Source organism: Notothenia rossii (genome assembly GCF_949606895.1).
Source record: "Notothenia rossii genome assembly, chromosome: 6".
In the NCBI taxonomy this organism is placed as follows: Eukaryota; Metazoa; Chordata; class Actinopteri; order Perciformes; family Nototheniidae; genus Notothenia; species Notothenia rossii.
The window spans coordinates 75,582,305-75,592,744 of record NC_136909.1 but is presented as its reverse complement, the minus strand read 5'-3'; the positions used below and the strand labels follow the sequence as shown (position 1 = coordinate 75,592,744).

Sequence of the window (10,440 nt, the reverse complement as noted above, 5' to 3'; positions counted from 1 at the left end):
GTTCGGGACTACAGTCCCGTTGACAAACCCCGTGATTAATCTTCAAGCTCTGGGATTTGATGTTGGAGTGGCAGAGCGCAAAGGTTACGCCGAGCGTCAAGCTCTTTGAAATGGAACGAAACCACGGCAGACTGTTCAAAACTGGACTCGAACGCCCCCCCAGAATTACACATGCTTGCTATTTTGTTTCGCAACATGTTCTCTATATAGCACGTCTCTACTGGGAATTGTAGTTTTAAAGACGTTGTTTTTCCCAAAATTAGAAGTTTACAGAATTAAACTGGTTACAGCCCTGGAGGTTTAGGCGATAGGAAACACATTGGTGTGTACAAATTTAAAACATGTAATTACTAAAAGGGTGAAAATCTTTTGTATCCATAATGGGCAGCATTAATATATACCCACATAACAGCTCATTGTTACTTTGTAATTCTACTCCACTACAATTCAGAGGTTAACCTGGTATCCACTACATTTATGTTAGTTACTTTGCAGATTCTGACTAACGATGTGAATTATAAACAACCCTTAAAGCAGACTTTAGTTACACCTGAGTAAAATTCAGGGATAGGTGATTGTCAAGTGCCAACAATCAGGAGAGATATTTGACAGTTGGTGCTTGAGAAGACTACACATTTATCTGCAGATCTCTATAAAGTATTAATTACTCGTTATTCTCTTCTAATAGTTAAAAGACTGTATAATTGCTATTTTGCACATCCTTTTCAAGATTTCAAGATGTTCTAAGGTTTATTGACATATCATATACACAACTACGGTGTATGCAATGAATGAAAAACGTGTGTCACAGGTTCCTCAACAGTGCATTACAAGACATCTATCAATATGTGTGTATACCTCCACCATGAAACTGTCATTCTGCACATTTCTTGTAATATCTACATACATTAGAGTATCATTAATGTGTATAATATCAGTTAAAATAAGTGCTTCATAACATTGCAGGAAAGCAATATTTTAGACATTAAGTACTTTGTCAGGCTTAATATTTATCTGTAGATAGATACCCCCAAAGCTTTTTTTCTTATTTGAAAGAAGACCTTAACCTAAAGTATTCTTTAATGTGTTAATAAAGGTTAATTAGTTTCTCTTTTGCACATCCTCCTATTAATATCTTTGTACATCCAGCACTAAACTGTTTTATTGTAGAGATAACTGTATTCGGATTACTTTCAGAGCCATGTATTCAGTAATCAGTAACTGATTACATTTACAAAGTAACCCTCCCAACCCTGTATATACATACATACATATAAAATAAAAATGTCATTATGGATTCAATTTGTGCCCCGCTGGACTTGTCTGTGACATCATTATCAGCCATGGAAGATAGTTTGTTTGTTTCATTCTAAGCTATCCAGCAAGGTTATTTTCATTTATGTTGTTTTTTTTCTGCACAGTGTAGAGTCTTGTTGTGATGAGAGGGATGGAGGTATTTAATAAAAACCTTGCTCGCTGGAGAATAGCTACAGAAGTCCTGTCACAAGTTAATCGGAGAGGATCACAGCTAGCCACGGATCTCGATGCTGCATTCGGGCTGTGAGTAAACAACTTGTGTCTTACTTTTAGGCTGTCTGGAGGTATGGACAGCTATCAAAGCTACTAAACATCAAATTAACAACGATGTACAAATGAAAGTCGGAGACAAATTGTTGGAGATTTGGAGGATATGGAAAACCAACCTCGTCTCCGCGTGTCGTTTGCCAAGCTGGGTGAATTCGGGAAAAGGGAGGGATTAAGAAACACCAGAATACAAGTTAAACAATAATCCTGCTTTTAATGATATACAGTAACGATACAAAATACAAATACAAAGAAATCACGAAGCACTCTGCAGAGTACTCCGGGCTCAGGTTCTACCACCGTGTAAAACAGGTCTCAGGAACGGCCGGTGAAAAACAAGAGCGCGAACCAAAGGAAAACACAGTCTTTCATACTAAAACACAGGAGGAGGAGGTGTACGTGCTTTCCCCCAGAGGTCATCTTATTGGCAGAGACCAACACATGGCCTGTCGCACCCAATCAGTGCGACACAGCAGCTTGTAGCCAGCACACACACATCTCCTTTATGGCCCTTGGTCCCTGAGTCCATCTTCCCGCCTCCTGACTGCCACACACAAGTTAAAAGTATGTTTTAAGATATAGTTGTTATAGTTGGCTAAATATATGTAATACATGTTAATTACTTTCATATCAATAACAACGAGGAACACATTACCTATGCTCTTAAGCGGTATTAGAGATGCTTTTCAAATAGTCAAACTTCTCACAGGCTTACCTATAGCCCCTCCATTTGTTTGAGCTATTGTTCACATCTTTACTTCAAATAAAAGGTTTCACATTGTATATTTCCAGCTTCCTTTACACATACTGCTATTATTAACACAAAGTAACTAACCACACATATCTATTGAAAACAAGTCGATTCCCCTGACAATTGACCTGCTGAACCTCTTCGGAATGTGTCCCTCCCCCACCTCTCTCGTCCCTGTCATAAAAACTGCTTCCATTTCATATAGAGTAATAAAAGATGTTTAAGCTAATTTCTCCACAATGTTTGTAGCCATTTAGTACCCACACATGAAAGAATAAGAACAGAGGTATAGTTGACCAGTAATCATGTAGCAGATCTATTTACTGCAATGAAAACACACACACACACACATCTGCTTCAAGCCTGTGTAAGCCCCCCTTCTTTTACGAGGGGAACATTCCAGCGTCTGGCACTATTCCCAAATATGGTGTCCCCTTCTCACCTCTCTCTCCATACACAAGGACTTCACCTCAATATATTGGGGGAGGGAAAAGATACTTTGTCCTTTCTAATTTAACACACATGAATATAAATAAGGTGGCATTAAAAGGAATATACCAGATTTAACTTTCCTGTCATACCACGTTACTTTAATACTTCAAATAATTCAAATAATCCTTCAAAATGCATAATTGAAATGATTTATTCACGTTTGCAATGTTTTGAACAGACATCCCCAGTCACCTTGTTGTCATTTTGTAGTCCTCGCTGTAGCCTACTCGTCCGGATATCGGCATCGCAACCACAACCTCACACACTACTGAATGTGCATCAAAGTGTTCCTATGGAGCCAAATATACCAAAAGATAAATTTAAACAGAAGAAGCGATCGAAATGTGTATTTCCTGGTTATTCGACAATGGCTCCTCAAAGTACACGCCCCATTCCTACTGTTATAGAACGTCACGAGTTCCCCGGTGTAACCAGTTAAAGAGCAACTTCCAGGTTAAAGACACCTGTGAATAAATGTGTAGGAAAATGATGAATACACTCGATTTTCCCCAAAATATAAAGAAATATACACTACAGTGACATCTGGCGTCGGTTTTGTAAGAAATGTTCACTTCCACATAAAAAAGCCTCGGCAAGTGACCTCCCGCGTGTGACGTAACACGGGGGACACAAGGGGGAGAGCGGCCGGTGTAACGTATTAATAAACATGGATCCCAATGCTAGTTTCGAAACAGAAGACACAGAAGAAGTTGAACATGAATATTCGAATGCATATGACGGACCACAACCTTATAATTATGAGCCTGCTAGGCGTCCAAGAGACCAGGAGCAGCCAAGGATTAGAAGAAATAACGGCCATCGGAGAAAAATTGAGCTGTGGTGCGAGGAGAAGCTATCAGCTATCTTGGTGAGTGACCGGCGTTAGCTACAGAATGTTAGCTAACGTCACATCACAACATTGTAAAGTTAGCTATCATATATCAGGCTATAACTAAAGTAGCATTGATAATATAGTAATGTTACTGGCAGGACTGTTGATACTGATCCATAACAGAAACTAATGCGCAAGTATCAGCCATATCTCGCGTTACCTAATGCAACTCCACACTACGGTGCTGACTGGAGGGGAGACGCGAGATACGGCTGATACTTGACGATCTGGCGGAGAAAGGTTGTGGAGCCTCCGTTGATATGTCGTTGTAAATGGCTTGATGGAAAGCAGGTGTGTAGTCGGGGAGGGTGCACAGCTGATTGCAGCAGGTGAGTGGAGGTTGAGCCGGGAGCCGGGAGCCAGGAGTTACAGCCAACACGCACACACAAACAACACAGACCGGGGGAAACAAACAAACACAAAGGAGACGGCTGGAGCAGTACAGCCACCACAGCGTTACCTAATGCGATGTCTTACGGTGCCGTGTACCGGAGGGGAGAGAGAGAGAAAACAGCGAAGGGGGGGGAGAGAGAGAAGTAATACGTTTTCCTGATAAAGCTATGGAGAGTATGTGCTGCAGGGAGGTGGATGCACAACGCACCCAGGAACGAACGCTAGCTCCGGTCCTTTTTACTGTGGACTCGATGTCCTGACAGGCTGGTATTTGTGCAACCTGCACAAACACAATACTGCACCATGATTACAAATGGTGAAATACAATGTAAAACTACCAAAAAATACCAGCTCCTTAAAACACAACCGCTCTACTCAACTCAACGCAACTCTACTATACCCGCGGTCAGAGAGCGTAGATGTTTCCCCTGTGTGATGTAATATGACGCGTTTGACGTATGACCTTAAAAAAAAGCCGTTTTTCAGAGCAGAGCTCAAAATGGCTCCTTTCCCTCTGAATTCCTGCCCTTATGTCTCGTAAAACATATCAAATCCTGCATTCACTTTTTTAATTGTAATTTTCAAGCAAGTTTAAGCATAAATGTAGAAAAAATAAAAACCTGCAAGATGCTCTTTAAACGGCAACAACGGCACCCCAACTTTTACAGCTAGGCACTGCCAAAGAGCCCACCAGGAAGGGAAAATGTTTATGGCACCCGTGGAAAGAGGTTTAAAATGACTGGTGAATACGTAAGTTTATTGAATGAAAAGTTATCTATGGGGAAATTCATACATACCAGCCTGTGCGGCCAGTTGAAGCCACAGAGCCCACAGGGAAGGGAGAGAGAGACTCAACAATCCCACGGCCAAATCCCACTGTGACATGAATAACAGTCAATACACCAGAGGAACCAAGCTGAAGGTGAGACAACGGCAGACAACGGCAACTCACCAATAGTTGCAACACAGCAAGACCAGGGAGCCTCCGGCGGAGCAAATCCTCCTCAAAAGCACCGGGCGTCAGCTGCGCTAAGACAGAGTAGTTTCAAGCCGGGTGTTATTTGTGTCCATGAATAAATTACAGAATGCAAGATGCTTTACCTGTCTGGTAGAGAGTGTGATGCGCGAGCTGCCACGCCAAACAATCTACGCGGCCACGCCAGGCTGAAGCCACAACGGAGAAGCAGAGGAGGAGGGAGCAGGTTTGTCACCTCCACTTAAATAGCAGGTGCGCTGGCATGGTGCCAAGCAGCGTCACAGAGGGATGTGCTAGTGGATGCTAGTGGATCGCCGGAGCTGTTAGATTAACATTAACATGCTTATATTGTAGTTCTAAGTGCAATGCCTTGCGGCCTGTAGCACCATCCTTGATGGAGCATATGTGTGGGCAGGAAAGGAGTGAGCAGAGAGTAGAGTAGTTGTCGATTTGTGTTCTGTTTTCTGTGACTATCTGCCTCACCCTCTCAGACTTTCAGTTGTGCGCGCTACTAAAGAGACGTGTTACCATGGAAACCAAACAATGGTGTAGCTGTATTAAAGTCCGAGTGGAAACAGTCCTGAGTAAATCTGATTTTGTCAGAAATCGGGAGAAATGCGTGAGCAATATGACCTCGGGAGGAAACCGGGAGAAGGCAATGAAATCGGGAGTCTCCCGCGAAAATCGGGAGGGTTGACAAGTATGCGTGTCACAGGGGTAATAGCTCAGGGTGGGCACACAAGGTCAGGAACCTTTTCATTACATACGGTGTTTGGAGAAAAGTTGCCATTTTATGATAAAAAAAACAATTGTGGGGAAATCTCTATATTATAGTGCCGAGGATATGGAGTCAGAGGCGGTGCAAGGAAGGTGCAGAAATAGTAATTTATTAACAAGCTGCAAGGGACATGTTGTCGGGTCGCAGCCCGGGTCGACAAGAGAGAGAGCCAAGAGGGCACACACTATATATAGGTAACCCATAACATGTCCGTGTGGGAACAATAACTGCAACTGTAGTTCCTAGTTTGAATTGTGTCCCAGTGGTTAAATAGGTGGTCACCACACAAGCCCCCCCAGAATTCAAACAGGGCAAAATAAATCCTCGCGCCCGTGGAGGAAGCACAATAGGGGCCTACGAGGGTGTGGTCGCAGGTGAGGACCGGGCCATGAAACGGGCCACGAAAGGGGGCTGCAGGAGCGGGTAGGGGTCCTAACGAGGGCACCCCCACCGGGGGCGGGCCGCAGCAGGAGCTGAGGCGTCCCCGGAAAGCAGGAGAGCAACCCGGCCGCAGGCAGACGTGCCGCGGCAACGGGCATGAAGTCCTCAGCAGGCGCCGAGGCGTCCCCGGGAAGCAGGAGAGCAACCCGGCCGCAGGCAGACGTGCCACGGCGGCGGGCATGAAGTCCTCAGCAGGCGCTGAGGCGTCCCCGGGAAGCAGGAGAGCAACCCGGCCGCAGGCAGACGTGCCACGGCGGCGGGCATGAAGTCCTCAGCAGGCGCTGAGGCGTCCCCGGGAAGCAGGAGAGGAACCCGGCCGCAGGCAGACGTGCCGCGGCGGCGGGCATGAAATCCCCGGGAAGCAGGACAGGCCAGACAGGGTCCCGGAGCGTGCCACCCATGGGTCGATGGAGCATGGGCGACGTCCGGAACTGTTAAGGCGAGACGGGGTCCAGGAGTGCACCACCCAGGCATCGATGAAAACCTGAGTGGCGTCTGGAACCACCGTCGATGTGGTGAAAAAGGTGAGAGTGTCCACATGAGGTCAACCGGCTGGTCGAACCTCCTCTCCGGCACCAGAAAACTCAGAAGGGCCGATAGCCGTTAGCACTAGCCGTTAGCACTAGCCGTTAGCCGCTAGCTAGCAGCCTTGGGTAGCTGCTAGCCGTCGTTAGCCCCACGTGGTTAGCAGCCGGGATGTGCAGTCGCACGCCCCGAAGAACAAACCCACGAGGTAGCAATGGGGTTGCTGGTCGACCCAGCAGGTCGTGCATCGTCCCCCTGTTGTATAGAAAGCCGATGCGGGAACTGCGAGCAACGTCCCCAGCCTTCTGCGGAGCGCGCACCGAGCCTCAGTGCCGGTGGCAGCCATGGACGTCTCCAATCAAACCCCGGCATTTCGAGAAAGGAAAACGGGTTCCTTTTGCCGTGTTCGGCTCCGTCCAGGAAACTTCCCAAGACGTATCGGGGTCACCAGTGTAGTGCCGAGGATATGGAGTCAGAGGCGGTGCAAGGAAGGTGCAGAAATAGTCATTTATTAACAAGCTGCAAGGGACATGTTGTCGGGTCGCAGCCCGGGTCGACAAGAGAGAGAGCCAAGAGGGCACACACTATATATAGGTAACCCATAACATGTCCGTGTGGGAACAATAACTGCAACTGTAGTTCCTAGTTTGAATTGTGTCCCAGTGGTTAAATAGGTGGTCACCACAATATATGTTTTACTGGCATTAGACAATGTACTGTATGGGTATTTAGTAAAACAGTATAGTGCAATACACAGTGTGACCAGGATGATGAGTACATTTTATGTTGTTTAAAAAAATCCTGTCATTCTTCAACAATAATTTGGGTGCTTATAATTTCCTGTTGCAGTCCTTATGAACATTTGAAGAGCTTTGGTATCCGCGCGGCTGTGGTAGGCTAATCTTCGTTGTTATGGTGACCGTGTTCATCTGGTTTATACACAAAAGACACCGTAAGTATTCAGTAAAAATATTTTTTAAACAGTATTAGCAATTTCAGTTTTTTGGGCAATAATTATTTTGAAATAAGGACAAATTTACATTGCTGTTGTCAAAAAAAATTAGGGGTAAGTAACAGTTGTTTTTATTCTCTCCCTTTTAGAGCAGATAAAAGTAGAATAATCCGCCACAACTGTAACATGTGTGAATTTATTTCCCAATGTAACTATTCCCTGATAGGCCTTCTGGTTTGGAAGTAAAGAGAAGGTAATGTTACTTTTTTGTTTACTATGGTTTCATACTGTACATTGTAGGGCGACTGTGGCTGTGAGGGAGTGTGGTCGTCTTTCAACCAGAAGGTTGTGGGTTCGATCCCAGCCCATGCAGTCAACATGTCGATGTATCCTTGGGCAAGATACTTAACCCTGAGTTGCTCCCGATGGCATGGCCAACGGTGTGTGAATGTGTGTGAATGTTAGGTCCTAGAGTAAGGTACACTGCTCTGTATGAATGGGTGTGAATGGGTGAATGACATGTAGTATGTAAAGTGCTTTGAGGGGTCTTAAAGACTGGATAAAGCGCTATATAAGTACAGTCCATTTACATTTCTGTTGTTAAGAAGATACAGTAAAAACGATTTGTTAGTTCGATCTAACAATATCTCAACTGTAAATTACGTTCTTTTTTCTCCAACACAGGCTGAAGGGGAAGTAAGATGTGAGAACATCTTCAGGTGAGGTAACCCCTAACCATTAAAACCATACAACACTAAATAACTGCACCAAAGAGCATATAAGTTAATGTATTTTAACTTTCAAAATAATCACCTTTCAAATGATCAGCTGCTAGTATTGAATAAGTAGGTTTCTCTTTGATATTTCTTCAGCTTTTTCATTTTATATTCTGTTCTGCAACAGGTTGAAGCAGAAGATGACGATGTAACAAACAGCAACATGCCTTAGTTTCAGAGAAACCTGTGAATGTGTTACCACTACCCTACATCTGTATTACTGGAGTTTTATATTGTGATTATGTTGTTGCAACTTGTTATCATGTGCTCTTTGGTTTTGCAGAAACCTCTTACTTCTTTTTTTTTAGGGTTTGCACCTTCTGCTTTTAGTTATCTCTTCTACTCAGCTGTAACATATATTTTTTAAAGTACTGTCTTGGGCCTAGTTCCCCACGATCATCTTAAATTGAAAAGTCATGTTTGTTTCTAAAGAATCCATCCAACAAACCTTACTTATGCATTAACAAAAGCTTTCTACACTCTTCAAAAAATGATGTTTCAGAACCAAAAAAACATTTATTTTACCATAATGTTTGTAATGTGATGTTTGGTGTAAAATTAATGATATTAAATAACAACACATTAAGGTTAACTTCCATAATGGTAGTGTTTCTAAATTGTCTTTTCATTTTTTAAAGACTCAGTCTGTCAGTGATAGGGTTCATGTGGTTTAGCTTGACTCACTCACTCCCCGACATGACGGTTCAACTGAGCTTTCTTCTCATCTTCACTGGACTTACAGGTCAGGCACAAGAATCAAGACTTAAAAACATCTTTTATGTGTATGCTAGAGTGAATTTCTAATATTTTGAAGGCTTTAATGATGTAATTATTTTTAAACTTGAGCTTATATGAACATGCATATTATAGGTCATCTAAAGGAAGAGTATTGATCATTTTTTATTTATCTTTTTATAATGTTGGGTTTGCTCTTGTTGCAGGAATTCAAAGCATAACTACAGTCAGTAAAGTGTCAGTGAGAGCTGGAGGTTTAATCACTGTCCCATGTCTCTATGAGTCACAATACATAAACCATGTGAAATACTTGTGTAAAGGATACTATTGGAACTCCTGTTCTGATCAAGTTAAAACAAACAAACCAAGCAGTTCAGGAAAGTTTTTGATCTCTGATGACAAAACACAAAGAGTCTTCACTGTGACTATAAAGGATCTGACTGGAGAGGACACTGGTTATTACTGGTGTGCTGTGGAGATTAATGGAGGATCAGATTCGGGAACACATTTCCACCTGTCAGTCACAGGAGGTAAGAGTCTATTTATGCACATTTCAAATCCTTTGTGAAATGCAAACACTTGGATGTTAAAAGTAATTTATCATTATTTTTTTTGAATCTGTATTTACCAGATATAATTATATGAAAGATACATTTAAACATCCGGAGTATGTACCAACTAGGCTGCTTACAAGTGTCCATTGAATTATGTTTCCGATAAGGCCCATCATATCTATATATGGAAGAACAGATGATGACAGGATTCAGAGGAGAAGAAATAAGCATCAATTATCACTATCATAACGCTGGAGATATACAGTGGTGCAGGTTCGGCCGCTCCTGTGTGACATGGCCAAATGGATCATTAGATAACTCAAGAGTCACCATGAATTTGAAGGATCCTGATGTTCTCACTGTGACTCTGAGCGGACTGAGGACAGAGAACAGCGGCTGGTATTGGTGTGTTAAAGGAGACTTACAGATGCCAGTGCACATAACTGTGACTAAACCCCCCACCAGTAAGTGTTATAAGTCATTCTTAATTTCAAAATATATATTTTTTTATATTTGTTGGGTAAAGTAATTTTTAATTTATTTATTTAATAAAATTGGAATCTTAGCAATTATTATTGTCATGTTACTATA

The 10,440-nt window shown here is 43.0% G+C and overlaps 2 long non-coding RNA genes across 3 annotated transcripts; one reads left to right on the top strand and one right to left on the bottom strand.

The window, feature by feature from the left end:
• Nucleotides 1-1,724: 1,724 nt before the first annotated feature.
• On the bottom strand, nt 1,725-5,371 carry LOC307044884. Of its 2 annotated transcripts, none has more exons than XR_013809719.1 (5): nt 5,214-5,371; nt 5,065-5,141; nt 4,910-4,988; nt 2,300-3,117; nt 1,725-2,128 (listed from the first exon to the last, which is right to left on the bottom strand). It is a non-coding gene; the product is annotated as an uncharacterized lncRNA (long non-coding RNA). The 2 variants fall into 2 exon arrangements; XR_013809720.1 differs by having other exon boundaries at nt 5,065-5,136.
• Nucleotides 5,372-9,222: 3,851 nt separating this feature from the next.
• Nucleotides 9,223-10,303, top strand: LOC307044190. The gene is made up of 3 exons (XR_013809561.1): nt 9,223-9,302; nt 9,502-9,825; nt 10,017-10,303. It is a non-coding gene; the product is annotated as an uncharacterized lncRNA (long non-coding RNA).
• The last annotated feature ends 137 nt before the right edge of the window (nt 10,304-10,440 follow it).